At 32.7% G+C, this 24,165-nt stretch overlaps 1 protein-coding gene and 3 non-coding genes across 4 annotated transcripts in view; 2 read left to right on the top strand and 2 right to left on the bottom strand.

The window, feature by feature from the left end:
* Positions 1-24,165, bottom strand: part of LOC114324916 (tyrosine-protein kinase-like otk) — a 463,747-nt gene that overhangs the window by 387,052 nt on the left and 52,530 nt on the right. The window lies entirely within an intron of this gene.
* Trnag-gcc (transfer RNA glycine (anticodon GCC)) lies at positions 16,368-16,438 on the bottom strand. The gene has a single exon. It is a non-coding gene; the product is annotated as a tRNA-Gly (tRNA).
* On the top strand, positions 16,596-16,666 carry Trnag-gcc (transfer RNA glycine (anticodon GCC)). The gene has a single exon. It is a non-coding gene; the product is annotated as a tRNA-Gly (tRNA).
* Positions 17,900-17,972, top strand: Trnav-aac (transfer RNA valine (anticodon AAC)). Its single transcript has one exon. It is a non-coding gene; the product is annotated as a tRNA-Val (tRNA).

Genomic DNA, 24,165 nt, shown 5'->3' with positions numbered 1-24,165 from the left:
TTGTCAAACACAATCCGGCAGAAAAAAAAACCGTCCTCCACAAAAACACGCCACTCATCCATAGCAAGTTTCCAAAGCATAAAACGGCACAGGGGGTCGAATTCGAGCAAGAAGAACTACCTACCCTATGACTCACACACATGACGATGACGGGGTCGTAGGGCCGTTATTGTAGGATTAACCCTCTACCCTCTACTCGAGCCAGAGCCGATCTTAACCTTCTGCCGCCCACCCATTCGCTGCTTTTAAAACTGCGACGTTGCCAATTAATAAGATATCGACTTTTTTTCGTTCCATTGTCATGTTGATGCTTCTTTAGGCAATGGGTTTAATGCGTGGAAAATGTATTTTACAAATTAATCACGGGATTTTCGAAATTAGCAAAATCCACAGGGAAGAATTTTCCTGTAGCTGGCTGTATAAATCACAAAAAAAATTATTGAAAATTATATATATATATCGGGTGTTCTACAGCATTCGCCGTTTCCCGCATCCTATTCGCCATGCTTTTCGGTCACGAATATCTTCCTCGTTGAGTTGTCTACTGTTCATTGCTTTCTCTACATCTTGTATCCATGTTCTCTTCGGTCTGCCTCTTTTTCTTCTCTCGGGTGGTACATACTGGATCATTTTCTTGGGCCATCTTGTTGGTCCCATTCTCTGGACATGCCCGTACCATATTAATCTTTTTTGTTCTATTCTGTCTATAATATCCTTTTCTACTTCCATTCTTTCTTTTATTTCTTCGTTTGGGATATGCTGCAGTTTAGATATTCTGCAGCTTCTTCTAAGCGCGTCCATTTCTAAAGCTTGAAGTCTTTTATTTTGTCGGTCTTTTACTTCCCACACTTCCGAGTTGTACAGGACAATTCCTTCCACGATAGTTTGGTAGATTTTTTTCTTTGTCTGATTTTGCAGTCCTGTACTCCACCAAATGCCATTTAGCTGTTTTATAGCTTTTCTTCCTTGGCTTATTCGATATTCTATATCTTGATCGCATGTGGAGTTTTTGTCAAAAATTGAACCTAGATATTTAAATTCATCACATCCTTTTATGTATTCCCCTTCTAATTCTAAGTCTTCAGTATCACCTCCGACTACAAGGTATTCAGTTTTCTCCATGCTCATTTCCAAACCCCATTTTTGGTACTCCTCTTTCAATTTTCTAATCATGTAACTGGCGTCATCTTTATCAGCAGCAATCACAACTTGGTCGTCAGCAAATAGCAACGTATACAAATAAGAATCTCCTACTGGTATCCCCATTGTTTGGCATTTCCTAGTCCAATATTTTAACACATGTGTAAGGTAAATTTTAAATAAAGTGGGCGACAGACAGCATCCCTGCAAAAGGCCTTTCGAAGTTTCAAAGGTATTTGAAAGTTTCGTTCCAATTTTAATTGCTGTTGTTGCATTAGCATAGAGATCTTTTATTGTTTGGATGTATTTTCTATTTAAAGTGGTTTGTTGTAATACCTCAAACATTTTTCCTCTGGGAACGGTATCGTATGCTTTTTTTAAGTCTACAAATACCATGTGAGTTTCTAGATTTCTAGCAGAACGTTTTTCTAGTAATTGCCTTATGCAGAAAATGTTATCTGTGCATGATCTACCTGCCCTAAATCCACTTTGTTCTTCGGAATCTTGCCACTCCTTTTCTATCCGTTTCTTTATTATTCGTCCGTACAGTCTTCCAACTGAGCTGGTCACACTAATGCCTCTGTAATTATTACAATTTTTTCTACCACCCTTTTTGTATATAGGGGTAGTTATGGAGTTTTTCCACTCAGAGGGCACGCCACTATTGCCTGAAAGGCATCCGTTGAATATTTCAACTAAAATTTCTTTTGCCTGTGTCGTGCTGTGCTTAATGAGTTCAATTGGAATACCTCCGGGACCAGGAGCTTTATTGTTTTTCATTTCTCTTAACGTTAGTTCTAGTTCTCGAATAGTTATATCTTCTAGTTGTTCCAGGTTGTTTGGGGCGATGATGGTTTGCCTTACATATTCCTGTCTATTCTCTTGCAATAGGTTTCTAAAGTATGTTTCCCACTCGTTTACACTTATAAGGGATATCTGGCATCTTTCTTGTACGTTTTGTCTTGTATTTGATATTGTTCTCCAAGCTTCTCTGCTTTTTGTTCCTCCCATAAGAGTGTCTATTTCTTCACATTTCTTCAGCCACATATTTTCTTTGGTTTTAATCACTTCTTTTTTTGTTTCCATTCTTATTCTTGCGTAGGTTTTTCGGTCTTCTGAGCAATTGGTACTGAGCCATTTTTGATATGCTTCTTTTTTTTTCCCTCGTCTTTTCTTTTAAAATTGTTGAAAATTGTAAAGGTAAATTAAGGTAATTATCTCAGGTTTTAGGGTAGATTATAAGAAAATCACGATAATCGAATAAATGGTGTATTTTCGTCTATACGTTATAAAATGTCGATGTTAACTAAATAGAAAACTGAAAATAGCGTCTTTGTATCTTTCCTAGGTAGGTAAATACATCTGGTCATTGGGCCACTGGGCCAGTTCCCGGAAAGCCATATGCCCTCTGGGTCCTTTGACGATAATATCTACAGTCACCCTCCAGGGGGCGCATTGTAAGGAATTAGTTTGTTACAAAATCCTTTATAAAAGGTATATATTTATTAAAATCCCTTCAAGGGCTACATTAAATCACAGAACATTTTCGATATAAAAATATCATCATCAGTGCTAGTACATGTTACTCACATGCTGAGCCACCAAAAATACCTGGGTATAAACTCTTTAAATGGTATGAAAATATGTTAAATTTACATTGTTAATTAAAATTGTAAAATTTAAACGATGGATTAAATTGTCAAAGATATGGTCCTAAGACACCGCATGACGCCCCCCACACGACGTGGGTTGCTGATCAGATGGATCTGTCTTTACATTAGGTATGGTGGATGACAACTGACAACTGCTATGTTATACCGTTGATTATACCTATAATCATAGTGAACGCTCCCAGCAGATAATATTATTTATCGTTTGATATAGAACAAATAATGTTCTATTCCTAAATGGCGTCTTTTTTGAGGATGACAAAATTCTTCTCCGTTGTTATATTTCTTTAATTTAGAAAAAATTTGGGAGCATGCGAAGATGTATTTTAAAACGTTTTTATATACTTGGCTTGGTTGTTGTCACGGTCTCCACAAATTTTGTAATCCATTTTAAACATGGTTCTGTATTTCTTAGGCACCTGAAATTTTCAGAATAGCTCAGAACTAGCTAACAATGCAATATTTAATTGATATTATATGGATAAAACGATTTTTTTAATTTCAAACTATTTTAAAAATGTGACTAATGCAATGGCATTTAAATACCATTTTAAAGTACGCTAACGAATCGATACGTGGTGGCTTAGTGTCAGAGTGGTAGACTGGAGATCGAGAGGTTCTGAATTCAAAACCCGTCTGTTACGTTTTTTTTTTTAATTTTTTTTTAATAATTGATTAAAAGTTAATATAATTAAAATTCGTATTTTATAAGTTAATTATTATATATAGATGTTATATACAGTCCGTCTAATTTACTTACCGTTGCACGTCATTATTTACGTTAGAGATCTAAGTTGACATTGTTGCCCAATTACAAAAAATTCTTGAATTCATTTTAAATCAAATACATCACACAATTTTTGCGGAAGTGGATTATACAGCAAAACAAATTAATATTCAATATAAATAAATAAAAACTTTACGAAATAGAAAACAAGAATTAAGTTATAATCTCACGTTAAAGTACATAATAAAAACAGTAAATATAATGAAACAAATATTTATAGTAAAGAATATAAACAAATATGAAGTGTCAGCACCGCAACTGTCAAATAAATGTTACCAATTTATGCCAAAATATCACCTTCGTTCGATTATAGTTACAGTGTATTCCGAACAAATGTGCTTCATACAAACGCTTTATAATCCATTTATACAAATTAAATGAAACATATTATTTTGTATTTCTTTAAGTTACATTAATAGAAATCTTTAAATATTATTTCTACGCGTATATAATAAAATATGCCTAGTGGCTGTAACGCCAGTGTACTCGGCAAAGTCATTCTAAAAAGAACACACCTACCGCCTAAATATTTCGTGTTGGTATCATGTGCCGTCACGGGATATGACGCGGATGACGTGCAACGGTAACTAAATTAAATGGAGTATATACCATTTTAAATATTTGATTTATATGAGTTTAAATCCGCTAGAGAAATTATGCCTGTAAAGAGTCGATTACAAAATTCTTTTATGACAGAAATTGAAACAACAAAATAGGTTATAATTTTATATTTGGTTCTATAAATAATGAAAACGTTTTATTATAATAAGTTCTTTTTTATAAAGGTGTAATTATTTATATCTAGTAGTTAGTCTAGACCGGTTTTGTCGATGAAAATTTTGCTTTACCATAACAAAAAGGAATAACTTAAATAAATGATTACATTTGTATTGGGACCGTGCAAGTTCGGCAAAGCGACCCCTATTTCTACGCTCTATACTAAAATTCGCACTTTTAATTATATTGGCCAATTATATTAGTCCTGGTTACTGGATAATTGTCAAGGCCATAGTCCAAAAAAAATAATAAGAAGAAAAAATAAGATTCAGGTTATGTTATGAAAACATCAACAATTGTATGTAGTAAATAAAATTAGTTATTAAAATGCAGTACTGCAAGCAAAATACAATTAATTAAATTTACCTTTATATAATAATTGCATATCATATCAATATTGTGGAGCAATATATAATTTTTCTGCTTCATTGACAGAAGGTATGAAATATACGTCAATTTGACAATTTCAATTGACAATATGAATTATTTAAGATAGTTGCAATATTTCTCCGCGACTCGCGCAGGGTCGTTTCTCGTTTCCCTTTCCAAGTACTTGCACACCGCGAATAACGACTCCCCCTGTTGAGTACATTTACTCTTTCTTCTATCTCACGTGTCGTGACGATTTTTCATGTCTTCAAAAATTAATACAACGTTACTACACACACCGGCAAAATTAAAGGAACACCTTAAAAATGGGACATTTTTTATGCCTCGAATTTCCTAAACCAGTTGTCCGATTTGAGTGATTTTTAGGCATGTTATAGACTTATTATTATAGAATATCGGTGTAATAATATTGTTGCTAGACAAGTAAATGTCATTTTAAAGCGGGTGTAACAATCATACTGTGTTTCTTCCTTAAAGTGAACACCCTCTGGAATATTCTAGCATAAATATATAAAATATTGAAATTAAAACTCAATTGCAGTCTTAGGCTTTCTTAACATTTTGTTTTTTGGTTCATTTGCTTATGTTCGATAATAAAAAAGTTAGGTACGTTAACAACTAGCCATGTCCTTCATCAATACAGGGTGTTTCTAAATAAGTGCGACAAACTTTTGTGTAAAGTTTGTCGCACTTATTTAGAAACACCCTGTATTGATGAAGAACATGGCTGGTTCTTAAAGTACCTAACTTTTTTATTATCCAACATAAGCAAACGAATCAAAAATGAAAATGTTAAGAAAGCCTAAGATTACAACTGAGTTTTAATTTTAATATTTTATATATTCTAGAATATTCCACAGGGTGTTCCGAACTTTAGGGAAGAAACACAGTATGCTTGTTACACCCGGTATAAAATCGTTGCATCAGAATAACAAGGTTCTATCTGCAATTTTTGTCTAAACTGAGATTTTTATGTAACTTGGTACTATTTTATGCTCTTTGCCTTAATATGATACTAGCACCGACATCTATTAACAGGTGGCTGAAATACGTAAGTTACAAGGTTCTATCTGAGAGAATTTTAAATGTTGATAAGTTAACAAGGTTCTAACTGAAATAAAAAATAGTCAACTAAGTACACAAGGTCCTATCTGCAAGAACTAAAAGTGTTTATAAGTTACCAATAAGACGTTATTAAATAACTTAAAGTTGTTTTATTATATACTAATACTAATTGTTAAACAAGGGTATACGTGGAAGGTAGAACTTGATTAAATAAGTTTAATTCATTTCTCAAATGAGAACTCCTTTGTATTGACCATTGAAGTAACCTTTTACTGTTAATAAAAATATATTAATTTTTTTTTAAATTTACATTGTTAACATATACAAGTGGCGATAATAGTAAAATAAATACATAACATAGAAACTTTAAACAGTCATAACTAAAAATGGCTCCGTAGGCAGTTAGAACTTTGTTATTCCAATGCAACGAAATGTCATTTACCTGTATAGCAAGAATTTTATTACTTCGATTTTCTTAAATAATAAGGCTATAACATACTAAAAAAATTACTCAAATCGGACAATTGGTCTAGAAAATTCGAGACATCAAACATGTGCCATTTTTAAGGTGTTCCTTTAATTTTGCCGGTGTTTGTATAAAAGCTTCGCTTCAAAAAGTAACGATATATTTTGAATACTTTTTTGTGATTGCCTTCTGTAATTAGGATCTTCTTTTGGTGGCTCTATAATCAAAAGATTCGAATTTTTTTTAAGATACGTCATGTACACAACGTCTTTTGTTAGAGAAACTATATTATCTAAATTATTATTAGTTGATATATTCAAGTTCTGAGTTATTTGGCAACGCTGTCACACCCATGTCACATTTGGGGTAAGCAGGACCCTTTAATTTCATCTTGTCCTAACTCAATCAGGGAAATTCTATAATCTGTCAGATCATAGCATACCGACAGTTGGAGAGATATCGAGTTTATTGATAATCTTATTAATGGATAGAGGGGAGATGTTCATTTTAGCACTTCTTGGTTGCACCGAGTTTCTGAGGAATCGCAGGACTGTTGTCTACTGGGAGGAATTTGTATGATATAATATACAAAGTGTTGAATATACTTCTTGTTTTGTATAACTAACCGGGATATAACTAAAAACTTCCTTACAACGTATACATAATTTCGAAAAATGTCTGGGGATAGGAAAAATATCTAGGCATGTAGTTTTCGCTATTTTATTGATAATTTGTTCTTCTTCTCTAAACCATAATCCAAACTAGGTCCAAACGGTGAGGTAATTGAAAAAATAGCGCAAATAGGAAGAAAATGCGAAAGTAAAAGAGAAGATATTTATATGAATATAACAGGTAGTAAAAACATGCATAAAGAAAAGAACAAAGAAAAAATTTTTCATTACAACTCAAAATAAGAATTTTAAAATTATGCGTTAATTTTGGAACGCAATGTATTTTCTATCGATTTCCTCTCCGTATGTGTCGTAGAGAAGACATTTTTCGGTGACTTTAATAATTCTTTATCATAGTTGACCCTCTTTAGTACTTCCTCATTAGTTCTTCTTACTGTCCAAGGTATCTTCAGCATCCGTGTCTGAATCCACATTTCCAATGTTTGGAAAAAAGTTGCTTACTTGCTTACAAAAAGTTACATAGTTCTCTTTCACAGAAAAATTAGAATTTTTCAAAACTCAGTAAATTCAACGGACACTTAAATACATAAATACAAGAAGAATGTGTGTCTTTAAAATACTTCCGCATTCCAGTAAAACTGAATATACTTTTCCGCATATTTCGCAGCCCAATAACTATGTCCACACCAAAACTGTAACTCCTTCACTTACCGTCAATATTCAACTTCGAGAATACACCAACCCAAATAAATTACAACAAAATATGCATATAAATGGACGAAACATGTCGTCTCACTACTAAAAGTCCCTTTATTTCTCTCACGTGGTGATAAATAGCATATATTATGACAGTTTTCCTGTGCTGCTACAATGTGAAATGCATATTCTTGTGTAGATGGATGGGGGAGAATAACTGATTATATAAGAAATTATTCATCCCTTGTTGTACCATTATTCATTTGAAGATAATGGAATGGTATGCGTACGGATTTAATAAGGTTTTCGATATATCTGTTCAGATGAATATACTTTTTTTAAGTTTATTGTTTACTTTGAATCATATCGTTCATGGACTTATATAGGGTGTCCCAAAAGTAGTGGAACGGTCGAATATTTCGCGGTCGAACATCGGATCGAAAAACTGAAAAATACGTGTTCAATCATTTTCAAAAATCTATCCAATGACACCAAACACCAACCCCCACTACACCCCCTGGAGGTGGGGTGGGGGGTAACTTTAAAATCTCAAATGGAAACCCCTAGTTTTTCTTGCAGATTTGGATTCGTTACGTAAAAGTAAGCAACTTTTATTAAAGACATTTTTTCGAACTGTGGATAGATGGCGCTATAATTGGAAAAAACGATTTATCCTCATACAGTAGGTAAATTATAGAAACTGTCTAATATCTCGAGAAATACACTTCCAAATGATAAGCTAAAAAAGAGGTTTTTAATATTTTTCGAAAACCTATCGATAAACGCCAACATGACCCTCCAACCCACCCCCTGGAATTGGGGTGGGGGTAAATTTAAAATCTTAAATAGCAACCCCTACTTTTTATTGCAGATTCGATTTCGTCATGAAAAATTAAGCAACATTTATTCGAAACATTTTTAAAATTGCAGATAGATGGCGCTAATAAATCGTATTTTTCCAATTAAAGCGCCATCTATCAACAATTCTAAAAAATGTTTCGAATAAATGTTGCTTAAGTTTTCATGACAAATCCGAATCTGTAATAAAAAGTGGGGGTTGCTATTTAAGATTTTAAAGTTACCCCTCACCCCACCTCCAGTGGGTGGGTTGGAGGGTCATGTTTGGTGTTTATCGATAGGTTTTCAAAAAATATTAAAAACCTCTTTTTTAGTTTCTCATTTGGAAGTGTATTTCTCGAGATATTAGACCGTTTCTATAATTTACCTATGGTATCAGGATAAATCGTTTTTCCCAATTATAGCGCCATCTATCCACAGTTTGAAAAAATGTCTTGAATAAAAGTTGCTTACTTTTACGTAACGAATGCCAATCTGCAAGAAAAACTAGGGGTTTCCATTTAAGATTTTAAAGTTACCCCCCACCCCACCTCCAGGGGGTGTAGTGGGGGTTGGTGTTTAATGTCATTGGATAGATTTTTGAAAATGATTGAAAACATATTTTTCAGTTTTTCGATCCGATGTTTAGTTCGCGAAATATTCGACCGTTCCACTACTTTTGGGACACTCTGTATGTATGACACCGAGTAATAAGTATGTTGTAATTTTATTGGATTCAAGTTCTTCCATGACTCTTTAGCCCAATAAAATAAAATAAAATCAAAATGTAATTCCGTACAGGTTGGAATAAATTTTTTATCAAAGTTTAGGTCAAAACAAAAGATATTTTCAAGAAAGTATATGATTCATATGAGGGGATCATTGTTTAAATAATTAAAAATTGGTAATTTTTGCACAAAATTTACTTTTTCACCTTCTTCGGCAATTCATGTTTTTGTTAAGGTTTTTCCAATTTTTTTCTGCAAAGCTGAAGAAACAATCTTTTATATAAGACTTACTAAATTAAATTTGACCCTTAATTTATTTAAATAATTGTAAATCAAAATTAAAAAACAAATTTCCAAAAAAATATTATTTACATTATAAATAAACACTATAAAACATTTTGTTTTGCAGAAAAAGTTGCGCTATGGTACCAGTATAAACTGAAAAAAAAATGGTTGATAAATATTAAGTAGTTTATGAAATAATTAATTTGTTTATAAAAAATTACCATTTTTTCAATTGCAAAAACCTGGTTGTTGCCATAGATGGATAGAGTATACAAGTTTGGTCTCATTTTTTTTGCTTTTATGTATATTTTTGATAAATGTATTGACAAATTAAAATTTCAATTAAACACCCCTCCAAAATGGTGTTTGAAAATTGGTGTAATATGTTTAAAACTTGTTTTTTTAATAACACCGGGATTAAAAATTTTGAAGTTATTTTTCGATATTCGTATTCCTGGTAAAATTTGACACACTTACAAAAGAAAAAAAAATTCTAGATCCACTTTTTGCCGAGATAGCTTTTCCAAATTTAAAAATTCATAATTTGTTTATTTATCAATATTAACATTTTAAAGTGCTTGAGCACATCTATCAACCCTACTACTTAACAATGTCATTTATACATAGAGTTAATATTTTAGAATATTTTAAAAATAACGATTTTCGTAGCGACCTTAAATGAAAACTTTTTGCATGAAGAGTGGTGCAGTAGTATGTACTTTGCAATATCTTCGTTAATAATGGACCAATTTCAATGTTTTTTTTTAGTTTAGGGTAGCCTATAAAAATAATAACATCTAATGACACTTTTTACAATAAATATTCGTCAATCTTTTATAAACAATTTTTTTTCAAATTTTTTTTTCTATGTAGATATGATAAATAAAAATTGAAACAAAAAATTTTTTATAAAAAAATATAACAAAATAATAGTGAATTAGCATTAAAACTTTGTTAAAGACTTTTTTCTTTGTACAATAATAAAAGATATACCTTGTTATTATTTTTATATGCTGCCCCAAATAAAAAAAAAACATTGAAAGGGGCCCATTATTAACGGAGATATTTCAAACTACTCCTCCGCCAAGTTTCAGGCAAAAAGTTTTCATTTAAGGTGCTATGAAAATCCTCATTTTTCAAAATATTCTAAAATTTTTATTATGTGCATAAATGGCATTGTTAAGTAGTAGGGTTAATAGATGTACTCACGCACTTTTAAATGTTAATATTGTTAAATAAACAAATTATGAGTTTGTAAACTTGGAAAAGCTATCTCGACAAAAAATGGTTCTAGAATTTTTTTTCTTTTGTGGATGTGTCAAACACTACCAGAAATACGAATATCGAAAAATAATTTCAAAATTTTTAACCGCGGCGATGTTATTAAAAAAACAAATTTTAAACAAATTATGTACATCAATTTTCAAAAGCCACTTTGGATGGGTGTTTTATTGAAATTTTGATTTGTCCATACATTTATCGAAAATATACATAAAAGCAAAGGAACTGAGACCTTAAAAACTTGTATACTCTATCGGCAACAACAGCGTTTTTGGTAATTTTTTTATAAACAAATTAAATATTTCATAAATTACTCAATATTATTTATCAACCAATTTTTTTATTGTTGTTCTGAAGCTATTTCCTTGTGGCATTTTTATAATCAACTATTTATAATGGGAAATAAGCCACAATTTTACCAAAAAATATTACTGAAAGAGGAAGTCAATAGAAAGAAAATACCACGATTAGTAAGTCAATAACATATCGAGTTAGTACAAATTTTATATTTTAGTATTACTTATTGTATATCTATGTGTTATTAATATTATTTATAATTTAAACATATTAAAGTCAGAATTTGGTATTAGTTTTTTGAAAGTAAATTAAATGTAAGACCAAATACTTACGATGTCGGGATAGTATCACTAGGTTTTTTCCTGGTTTTCCCTCGTGATTTACTATGGAATCTCTAACGCGAGAATTTTACTGTCATCGTTGCATTTGGTTGTCTTTTTAAAGACAGATCACATGCTATGATATTTTTTTGTGACGGATATTCTTGAGTTGGGATTGATTTCATGTAATCCAATGAACTATCTTTTAGTAAAGTCGTCCCCAGAACGCAACTCATAAATATTGACGATATCATTTTAAAGTCTTCTACTTTAAAATGTATAATATACGTCTGAATTGCCAATATAAATGAGACAAATTAAATAAATTATTAGAAGAATTTTTTTTACTTAGCAACAACATTTTTGTTTATTTTAGTAGTATTTTGTATTTTGACAACGAAGCCCGATTTGGGCTTCGAAACGTCAATAAAATCTTTTTTCTACGAGCGTGCAAAAATGTCTACTTTCGCGCACGCATTTTAGTTTAGAAAGTTTCACTTTTCCACACGCGTGTTAATTTAGATATGTTAATATGGCCCTAAAGTAATTATGTAATAAACTAATATTTAAATATTATTTACTAATTTATTTCAAATATATCTTATTGTGTTCCTTTTTTAATGAAATTAACGCGACAATTCGATGAAATAAAATTATTTTGACATAATATTCGAAAGTCAAATCGGTAGACAATAACAGTCGTTTTGAATCATCGTCATGGAAACCAAGATCGTCGTCATGCTAACTAATTATATTGAAAGTTTGGTTTTGACAACCTTGTCAAAGAATTAATTTGTGTATGTATTTTCATATTAATTAAATTCATTGATTAAGATTTGGTAATTTTTTAAAGACTCTTAGAAAAAATATTGTTCCTAACTCTTGCAGAAAATCTCTTTTCCGCACTCGACTGCTTGCTGAACTCCAGCTTCGCGTCGTTCGGCAAACTGCAGTCGCGTGCGAAAAAGAATGACTTTCTGCACTTGTTAGGAAAATAACTATTTTTGCAATTCCGACCTTGTTTCGCAATTATGTACAATAAATGAGTATATCAAACTTTGTAATACGTCATTTTAAAGCTTTTTTCATAATCTCGAAGATATTTGTACTAAAAAAACCATAAGTTTCCCTGTTTTCCATTGATTTCAAAAAAAGTGAAAAATGCCATTTTTTGACAGTTAATTGTTTATAAATAAAAATGGCCCCCAGATCCTACGCAGGAAATAGTTACAATTTGCTCTTACAGGTATTACCTGCCGAAAAAACGCTTCAGCACCCTGGCTGTTCAAGTGTCATGGAAAAAACCTTATTATATACCCTGGACTAAAAAAGCAATAAAAGTTCATAAATAGGTACTTTACGAATCTTTTGGTACTACAGCGGTAAATTTATCTAACTAACGGTTGTTTCGTATTAAGGATTCACAATACAATCACGCTTCGGTGCTTCTTCTTCTTTTTCCGATACGTCCATATAGTTTTCTGTATCTGTTTTCCCTCTATTTTTAGAGTCATTTTTGGTTTAAATCTCGTTCTATTAACACGAAATATACACAAAAGTAAGCTAATTTTCATATATTTCACTCTTATACTTTTTTTACATTCGAAGATGTTTCACTCGCATTCTCGCATTCAACTTAACGATAAAATCACGCCAGCCACTCGACTCGTCTCTCGTACATCACGTTCGTAGTCTATTAGTCGAAATTAGCCTTTCCCTTCATCATTCATATATTTTAGTGTGTACCTACATATTTGCACGAGTACGAATGGGTGTGATGAAGTGTGGGGAATGTGCAAGTGCATCTGGATTCAGGGAATTCAGGATAGCAGACTCGGGAACTCGCGAGGCGAATAAGTGGCTCCTCGCTGAATTACAATGGTTATACACGTGTAAGGACCGTGACGGGATTCGATCCCCCCCTTCCCCCTTCCCGTTGTTCCCTGACGTACACCCACCAACCCTTTATGTGTCATATGCAGTTCGGCTGGATTAGGTTTTTGGGCGTCTGCAGTTTTACAGTCTTTTCTTGATACGTTTATACGAGATATTCGGTATTTTTTAACATAATACTAATAAAAATTATGAAAAAATGAAAATAAAACACGAAAAAAAATCATTCAAAGGCACGACAAGGATGTAGAAAATAAGAATGACATATCTTTGATAGATTTATGTAGAAATTTATCCCTGAAAATTATGAACTGATGTTTTTTTTTGCAACGATATAGGTAGATACAGCTGGTTCCTAAAAAAACTGATACGACTCTTAAAGCGTATTTTGTAGAAAATTGAGCAGTGTATTTTGAAGGATAAATACTTATTATTTACATATTGTCACTGTTACTGCCAAATCTTAAAATTTGTAAGATAACTTATTCTGTTCAACCTCAAAAAATGGCTCCACATGCTAGCAAAGAACTAAAAGCAAGAACTGTAACGAAATTAGGAGATGGTTGGTCACTATCTGCCGTAGCGAACCATTTTAACGTAAGCAGAACAACAGTTTTTAATAATAATAAAAGATGGAGAGAACAAGAAACTCTCCAAAGAAAGCAAGGTTCTGGAAGACCAAAAATATCTACCGCTCATGAAGATCGTACGCTTCTGGAGAGATTAGAAGAGAATCCTTTTGAATATGCGAAATCTGCAAGAATTAAGTCACAGTTTCCGGGAAAAAAGACAACAACTTGGCGCAGAATTAAAGCATCGTGTCTTAAGTACCGAACTGCGGCAAAAAATAGACTCTTACACCACAACAGAAGCAATCAAGACGTATATTTGCTTTAAACCATCAGCTACAAAATCAAGATTTTTGGGACAGCTACTATCATTTACCTATGTACATATATACCCTTTATAAAATGGAGGAATTCAAAATAATATCAAAATTTAGACCTTAATAATAGGTCTGGATCCCGCGTATGAAAAAAAAGTTGATTAATAGCAAGCTGAAAATTTGTTCATAGCTTAAAGGTGTCTAGTCGGATAAACTTTGATATATAGGAACACTGGAACAGGGGAAGTTTTAATTGTGGAACAGGTTAAAAATTTGGAACGGTCAGACCACGAAAACGTCACATGTAATTTGTCCGACAGAACTTCCAATTGATTTGTTACCCTTTCATTAAACTCTCATGCAAAAATCAGGCTGCTATTTATCACCACATGGAAATTATAATGAGTGGAACACGTAGAATATGTCAAATGACAGGAATTATGACAGATGATAAATAGCAGTCTGATTTTTGCATGAGAGTTTAATGAAAGGGTAACAAATCAATTGGAAGTTCTGTCGGACAAAATACATGTGACGTTTTCGTGGTCTGGCCGTTCCAAATTTTTAACCTGTTCCACAATTAAAACTTCACCTGTTCCAGTGTTTCCATATATCAAAGTTTGTCCGACTAGACACCCTTAAGCTATTAACAAATTTTCAGCTTGCTATTAATCAACTTTTTTTCATACTCAGGATCCAGACCTATTTGTTTAACAATAAAAAAATTAATTTTTATCAATGCAAATAATCAAAACCGGTATAATTTGACTTAAACTTTCAAATGCTGTCAGCAGAATTGCTATTTTATTTTTTAATCAAAAGTTATTCGGATTCAAAAATTGCAATTTTTCGATTTTTTGAAAGTTCAACCGCGTTTATCTCAAAAACTATGCATCAAACGAAAAAACTTGTAAGAACATTTTTTGCTTAGAATTATATAAGGAATACAAAAAAAATTTACGAAAAATCGCTGTTATGTAATTCCTCAAGTTCTTTGTTTATAACAATGTTATCGACATCCGGATCAACTGTTACCCAAACAATTCGTGTTCTACGGGTCAAAATACATAAAAAAAAGGCTTGAATAAGTCCATCTAAATAAAGCAGGCTGTTGCACCCCCATCCCCCCCTGTCTCTGGCGACAAAACTAAGTTGTTTATAAGCCAAAAAATTGTTTATAACTTTGAATTGGTGAGGCTGCTTGAATAATCCGATTTTAATTCTGTAAGGTGTATTAGATAGATAGAGCGCCTATTTATATGTTAAAAAATTAGCAACATTTTAAATGGTCTACTTTTTGTTCAGAAAGTTTTTAAAAAATTTAAACTTTTTTTAAAAAAAATTAGATTGCAAAATTATTATGCAAAATCTATTAGGTCGATTTTAATGAAATTTGGTGGACGGTTTAAGAATGTTATAAGAATTTTTTAAACGAATTAAGAAGGTTCTAATTGCAACCAAAGTGGTTAAAAAACATTGAACAAAAACAGGCTTATTTTGCCCCCTTATTTTGTATTTATTGCTATTTTGAAGAAATGGTACATTTTTAACCAGTCGTGTATCATATAAAATTTAATTATCTTTATATTGAAGAGAAGTATCCATATTACTCAAATGTGGTCTCGAGGTAACCAGTTACAAAAAAACTCGAAGGGGTACCACAAGGTAATAAATAACCTTGTGGTACCTCTTCGAGTTTTTTTTGTAACTGGTTATCTTTATTTTATTTCTGTACGACTTTGTTCCAAAATAAATCGTTTTAAAGTTATAATAAGCAAAGAAAGTAGAAAAAATTCGACATTTTTCGTTTTTCGAAATTTTTAAATATTTTAATTTTTTTAATAATGTTCCGGTCATATTTGAGAAGAAGCATAAGTCAATTAAAATTATCGAAGTTGTCACCTAACTTTATCTGCAAAAATCCGAATGTCGCCTCTTACATCCACCTCAAAACAGATCCGCCCTGGTCTATCATACCTTTGATAGATTTATGTAGAAATTTATCCCTGAAAATTATGAACTGATGTTTTTTGCAACGATATAGGTACATACATTTACATACCTATTTGTTTAAGATGCTGGATAGAACGATAGTAGAACAAAAATGTTTGTAGATATCTTCTATTTGGTTTTATATTTTTGTCTTTATAAACACTTTTAACAACGTAATTATTAATTAAAATATCTAATTTCATAATTTATTTATTAAAAAGCTTTTGCATCGGCCGGGAATCGAACCCGGGCCGCCCGCGTGGCAGGCGAGCATTCTACCACTGAACCACCGATGCTGTGAATGAAATTCTTGTATAAACAAAACTGAAGATCGTGTTAGTGGTCAAATCAATGTTTCCTAAGTGGGGCAAATTAATAATCTAAAGAGAAAATATTTAAATAACGGTAAAGACCTTGTAGTTGAACTTTTCTTGAAATATCCAGCAATATAACGCATCGGTGGTTCAGTGGTAGAATGCTCGCCTGCCACGCGGGCGGCCCGGGTTCGATTCCCGGCCGATGCAAGACTTTTTGTTTTATTTGTTATTTAAAATTTGATGCTAATCTTGAAATTAAAGTAGAAAACCCATACGATGAACCCAAAGGGACCGCAGACATTCGGAAACAATTAGCGTCTCTTTGCAAAGACTTTGACGTCGACTTTGCAAAGTAACAAGACACTTACTCAACACACACTACACATTACTCCCCTGACTTAGTGATAAGTTATACAATTACGTGGCTAAAAGGTTCTAGTTCTAAACCAAAGCCAGAATCAGAGAAAAAAAACTTGATACCAGAGAGTGAAAGGAAAATAAATAAAGAAAAGAGCAAAAGATAAAAGATATTCAATCAGGTTAGTGCAATTACTGAAGGATGTAAAAAGATAGTAAGAACTTAGTTGATATTGTATTAATAAATTAATTCAGTCGTATGGTATATCTGCAGAATTTTCTTCTTTAAAAAAAGTTTCGTCCAAAATGTTTACCGAGCAAACCTCATCAATAGGAGCATCAACAGGCATTAATCTCTCGTACAATTCCAATCTAGGTAATCATTAGAGTTTTTCTTTCTTATATTAAAGCTGGCACTGACAAAATAAAAAAAATATCAAACGGAATAAAGACAATATTTACCCTTCACCAAAAACTTTCACCTCTTGTTCGATCCTTTAAAGACAAATGACCGACACAGAATTTATAATAGATATGAAATTCTTTGTGCAGACTAGGCCAAATATTTCTGAATGTCCGTTCCCGAAATTAATTCTGAATTGACTTCTGACAGCCCCAGAAGAAGTACTGTGCAACCTCTCCGATCTAAACCAACACGAAGAACAGAAGCCGCCGTTTCCTGACCCTGACCACCTTAATGTTCCAGTTGACAAAAGGCAACACTGCCACACCTTGAAGAGGTTACAAATCATTATAATATTATCCAAGTAGTAAAATGACAAGTTTTCATCATCAAATGTTCGACTTGTATGGATTCACTCCTCATACTTCTGCTATAGGGCTTTTCATCGAGTGTCAATTGTTTCGAGCTTCTGTCATGTGTCACATAATATTAATATATCTACGACATACGTCTTTGGTTTGTATTATTGTAGATGCTAATAACGTATGACGTAGATATATTAATATTATGTGACACATGACAGAAGCTCGAAACAAATGACTGTGAATGAAAAATCCTATTAGCTCATGAAATTGCTTGAACTCTTGTAGAATTCTTCTTGTAGAACAATACTTCTTGTAGTTTCCGTGGTGTAGTGGTTATCACATCCGCCTAACACGCGGAAGGTCCCCGGTTCGATCCCGGGCGGAAACATCTTTTTTTGTTACATAGCATAACAAAATCTGTAAAGTTTGTTTAGCAGTAAATGGTTGACTTCAAATTGTACCGACTATAAACATACTGGGTTAATCGGTAGTAGTATAAAAGGCCCGATTTCAGGTAAAAATTTAAATATGTTTGAATGTTTGTTTTTCTATAATCTTAGCAATTAAAATAGATTTATTTATTTTAAAACTCCTTTGAAGAAAACATTAATTTCGGGTATATAAGGCAAAGCAATATATTTTACATCAGTTTTTGTGTTTTTGTCGTCGTAATTATTGTAAATTTTGTGGATCCTTTGCTTTATTATAGGAGTACCGTCTAGTCAGTGTTAATTGTCAAAAGACCAACTCTGTCTACCTCGGTTGTTTATCACTCCGGACCGGTCTTAACAATGGGCAAAGTCAGATAAATTTAATAATACAGGGTGTAACGAAAATACAGGTCATAAATTTAATCACATATTCTGGGACCAAAAATAGTTTGATTGAACCTAACTTACCTTAGTACAAATGTGCATATAAAAAAAGTTACAACCCTTTGAAGTTACAAAATGAAAATCGATTTTTTCCAATGTATCGGAAACTATTAAAAATTTTTTATTGAAAATGGACATATGGCATTCTTATGACAGTAGCATCTTAAGAAAAAATTATAGTGAAATTTGGACACCCTAAAAAAATTTTATGGGGGTTTAGTTCCTTTAAACCCCCCCAAACTTTTGTGTACGTTCCAATTAAATTATTATTGTAGTACCATTACTTAAACACAATATTTTTAAAACTTTTTTGGCTCTTAGTACTTTTTCTAAAAGGCAGTTTTTATCGAGATATTTTGAATATTTGTCAAATCCACCACATATTTGTATATGGTTAAGTACGATTATGGAAACTTGGTAATAATATGAAAATTTATGTATGATTTACATTTTTAGGTATATTTTGAACCGTATTAAAAAAGAAGCCATATCTCGATAAGAGTTGCCTTCTCAAAAAAATACAAAGAGGCAAAAAAGTTTTAAAAACATTTTGTTTAACTAATGGTATCGCAGTAATAGTTTAATTGGAGCGTACACAAACATTTGGGAGGTTTAAAGGAACAAAAGCCCCATACAATTTTTATGTAAACATATTAAAAAAGAAGCCGCAACTCGATAAAAACTGCCTTATCGAAAAAATACTGAGAGCCAAAAAAGTTTTACAAATATTGAATTTAACTAATGGTACCACAATAATAATTTAATTGGAACGTACAGAAAAGTTTGGGGGGGTTTAAGGGAACAAAACTCCCATAAAATTTTTATGGGGAGCACAAATTTCACTATAATTTTTCTTTAAGATGCTCCTACCATAAGAATTCCGCATATCCATTTTCAATAAAAAATCTCTAATAGTTTTCGATATATTCGAAAAAATCGATTTTCATTTTGTAACTTCAAAGGGCTATAACTTTTTTTATGTGCATATTTGTACTAAGGTAAGTTAGGTTCATTCGAACTATTTTTGATCCCAGAATACGTGATTTAAGTTATGACCTGTATTTTTGTTACACCCTGTATTTACGACCGCACTAATTGAAGTCAACCATTTACTGCTAAACAAACTTTACAAAATTTCTACTAAATGCGTATACAGCACTACATGGGTATCCACAACATCAACCTTAAAATTATCCGCTCTTGGCCTGATACATATATCTGGTGGCAGAATACTGTGCACCGATGTATTTGACTAGAGAAGGCATATTCACCTGGTCGACACTCAGCTAAACTGTACATGAGTATAAATAACAGGGACTAGACGAAGGACAAACAGAAAATTTGGTTGCCGGTACTTGGGTACTACAGTAGACTCGCGATTATCCGAGTTTCGGTTATCCGAGCCCCTCGGTTAACCGAGGCAAAAGTCATAACTGGTGAGTTACAACTTTCAACCTTGGCGCAATATCGCCGCCTCAAAAACAGGAATGAAGCTTACGCAAAGATCAATCAAATATTTTTTAAACAGTAATATTGATAAGGTAAATGTTTTTATCTTTTATAGACAGTAAAAGTTATTAGTTTTGCGATTAAAATATCCACAGTTATGGATATATACGTGTTTTTCTATCAACATAACCAATCTCAGTGTTAACCGAGTTTTTCCATATCCGAGGTAGTCACGGTCCCAGATACCTCGGATAATCGCGAGTCTACTGTACTACATTTTGAAGATGGAGGTACATCAAATCGCAATTCAAGGGACTGGACTGCGCTCCGTATTCTAATTGAAAAGTAAGATTGTTTTGCCTTCGCATTGCAACTGAATTAAAAATAAAATTTTTGTTTTATTTTTATATTGGTCTTTACTTCTTCGAGTAACTAGGTAAATTTTCTGTTGGAATTTACAAGCTGAACAGACGGGGTCGTGAATTGTAAGATTTTTGAATTCCCTCTTGTCTTCTTCGCTTCAGCATCCATTTGGCTTGCAAATTTTAGAAGCCTTGGAGGTGTTACCAAGGAAATGGACCAATAGGTTTTCGATTTAAAAATCTTTTAGTAATATTTTAATATTTTCTAAATACATATTCATAATAATGCTATTAGGATCGAAAACTTCATCTTTTAATTGCCAGATGACGCTAGTCACCTAATATTTTCACTTCAGTTGCAATGGGTGGGAAAACCTCTATGTGCTGATCAATTGGGGTATGGAGAACAAGCCTACGTTTTTTCCGATGAGGCTCCAATAAGAGCCGAAAATCGCGATTCAAGGGACTGGACTGCGCTCCGTATTCTAATTGAAAAGTAAGATTGTTTTGCCTTTGCATTGCAACTGAATTAAAAATAAAATTTTTGTTTTATTTTTATATTGGTCTTTACTTCTTCGAGTAACTAGGTAAATTTTCTGTTGGAATTTACAAGCTGAACAGACGGGGTCGTGAATTGTAAGATTTTTGAATTCCCTCTTGTCTTCTTCGCTTCAGCATCCATTTGGCTTGCAAATTTTAGAAGCCTTGGAGGTGTTACCAAGGAAATGGACCAATAGGTTTTCGATTTAAAAATCTTTTAGTAATATTTTAATATTTTCTAAATACATATTCATAATAATGCTATTAGGATCGAAAACTTCATCTTTTAATTGCCAGATGACGCTAGTCACCTAATATTTTCACTTCAGTTGCAATGGGTGGGAAAACCTCTATGTGCTGATCAATTGGGGTATGGAGAACAAGCCTACGTTTTTTCCGATGAGGCTCCAATAAGAGCCGAAAATCGCGATTCAAGGGACTGGACTGCGCTCCGTATTCTAATTGAAAAGTAAGATTGTTTTGCCTTTGCATTGCAACTGAATTAAAAATAAAATTTTTGTTTTATTTTTATATTGGTCTTTACTTCTTCGAGTAACTAGGTAAATTTTCTGTTGGAATTTACAAGCTGAACAGACGGGGTCGTGAATTGTAAGATTTTTGAATTCCCTCTTGTCTTCTTCGCTTCAGCATCCATTTGGCTTGCAAATTTTAGAAGCCTTGGAGGTGTTACCAAGGAAATGGACCAATAGGTTTTCGATTTAAAAATCTTTTAGTAATATTTTAATATTTTCTAAATACATATTCATAATAATGCTATTAGGATCGAAAACTTCATCTTTTAATTGCCAGATGACGCTAGTCACCTAATATTTTCACTTCAGTTGCAATGGGTGGGAAAACCTCTATGTGCTGATCAATTGGGGTATGGAGAACAAGCCTACGTTTTTTCCGATGAGGCTCCAATAAGAGCCGAAAATCGCGATTCAAGGGACTGGACTGCGCTCCGTATTCTAATTGAAAAGTAAGATTGTTTTGCCTTTGCATTGCAACTGAATTAAAAATAAAATTTTTGTTTTATTTTTATATTGGTCTTTACTTCTTCGAGTAACTAGGTAAATTTTCTGTTGGAATTTACAAGCTGAACAGACGGGGTCGTGAATTGTAAGATTTTTGAATTCCCTCTTGTCTTCTTCGCTTCAGCATCCATTTGGCTTGCAAATTTTAGAAGCCTTGGAGGTGTTACCAAGGAAATGGACCAATAGGTTTTCGATTTAAAAATCTTTTAGTAATATTTTAATATTTTCTAAATACATATTCATAATAATGCTATTAGGATCGAAAACTTCATCTTTTAATTGCCAGATGACGCTAGTCACCTAATATTTTCACTTCAGTTGCAATGGGTGGGAAAACCTCTATGTGCTGATCAATTGGGGTATGGAGAACAAGCCTACGTTTTTTCCGATGAGGCTCCAATAAGAGCCGAAAATCGCGATTCAAGGGACTGGACTGCGCTCCGTATTCTAATTGAAAAGTAAGATTGTTTTGCCTTTGCATTGCAACTGAATTAAAAATAAAATTTTTGTTTTATTTTTATATTGGTCTTTACTTCTTCGAGTAACTAGGTAAATTTTCTGTTGGAATTTACAAGCTGAACAGACGGGGTCGTGAATTGTAAGATTTTTGAATTCCCTCTTGTCTTCTTCGCTTCAGCATCCATTTGGCTTGCAAATTTTAGAAGCCTTGGAGGTGTTACCAAGGAAATGGACCAATAGGTTTTCGATTTAAAAATCTTTTAGTAATATTTTAATATTTTCTAAATACATATTCATAATAATGCTATTAGGATCGAAAACTTCATCTTTTAATTGCCAGATGACGCTAGTCACCTAATATTTTCACTTCAGTTGCAATGGGTGGGAAAACCTCTATGTGCTGATCAATTGGGGTATGGAGAACAAGCCTACGTTTTTTCCGATGAGGCTCCAATAAGAGCCGAAAATCGCGATTCAAGGGACTGGACTGCGCTCCGTATTCTAATTGAAAAGTAAGATTGTTTTGCCTTTGCATTGCAACTGAATTAAAAATAAAATTTTTGTTTTATTTTTATATTGGTCTTTACTTCTTCGAGTAACTAGGTAAATTTTCTGTTGGAATTTACAAGCTGAACAGACGGGGTCGTGAATTGTAAGATTTTTGAATTCCCTCTTGTCTTCTTCGCTTCAGCATCCATTTGGCTTGCAAATTTTAGAAGCCTTGGAGGTGTTACCAAGGAAATGGACCAATAGGTTTTCGATTTAAAAATCTTTTAGTAATATTTTAATATTTTCTAAATACATATTCATAATAATGCTATTAGGATCGAAAACTTCATCTTTTAATTGCCAGATGACGCTAGTCACCTAATATTTTCACTTCAGTTGCAATGGGTGGGAAAACCTCTATGTGCTGATCAATTGGGGTATGGAGAACAAGCCTACGTTTTTTCCGATGAGGCTCCAATAAGAGCCGAAAATCGCGATTCAAGGGACTGGACTGCGCTCCGTATTCTAATTGAAAAGTAAGATTGTTTTGCCTTTGCATTGCAACTGAATTAAAAATAAAATTTTTGTTTTATTTTTATATTGGTCTTTACTTCTTCGAGTAACTAGGTAAATTTTCTGTTGGAATTTACAAGCTGAACAGACGGGGTCGTGAATTGTAAGATTTTTGAATTCCCTCTTGTCTTCTTCGCTTCAGCATCCATTTGGCTTGCAAATTTTAGAAGCCTTGGAGGTGTTACCAAGGAAATGGACCAATAGGTTTTCGATTTAAAAATCTTTTAGTAATATTTTAATATTTTCTAAATACATATTCATAATAATGCTATTAGGATCGAAAACTTCATCTTTTAATTGCCAGATGACGCTAGTCACCTAATATTTTCACTTCAGTTGCAATGGGTGGGAAAACCTCTAAGTGCTGATCAATTGGGGTATGGAGAACAAGCCTACGTTCTTTCCGATGAGGCTCCAATAAGAGCCGAAAATCGCGATTCAAGGGACTGGACTGCGCTCCGTATTCTAATTGAAAAGTAAGATTGTTTTGCCTTTGCATTGCAACTGAATTAAAAATAAAATTTTTGTTTTATTTTTATATTGGTCTTTACTTCTTCGAGTAACTAGGTAAATTTTCTGTTGGAATTTACAAGCTGAACAGACGGGGTCGTGAATTGTAAGATTTTTGAATTCCCTCTTGTCTTCTTCGCTTCAGCATCCATTTGGCTTGCAAATTTTAGAAGCCTTGGAGGTGTTACCAAGGAAATGGACCAATAGGTTTTCGATTTAAAAATCTTTTAGTAATATTTTAATATTTTCTAAATACATATTCATAATAATGCTATTAGGATCGAAAA

The sequence above is a fragment of the Diabrotica virgifera genome, chromosome 9, assembly GCF_917563875.1.
Source record: "Diabrotica virgifera virgifera chromosome 9, PGI_DIABVI_V3a".
Classification (NCBI taxonomy): Eukaryota; Metazoa; Arthropoda; class Insecta; order Coleoptera; family Chrysomelidae; genus Diabrotica; species Diabrotica virgifera.
The sequence above is the reverse complement of the archived record's forward strand: the minus strand, read 5'-3'. Positions and strand labels throughout refer to the sequence as shown.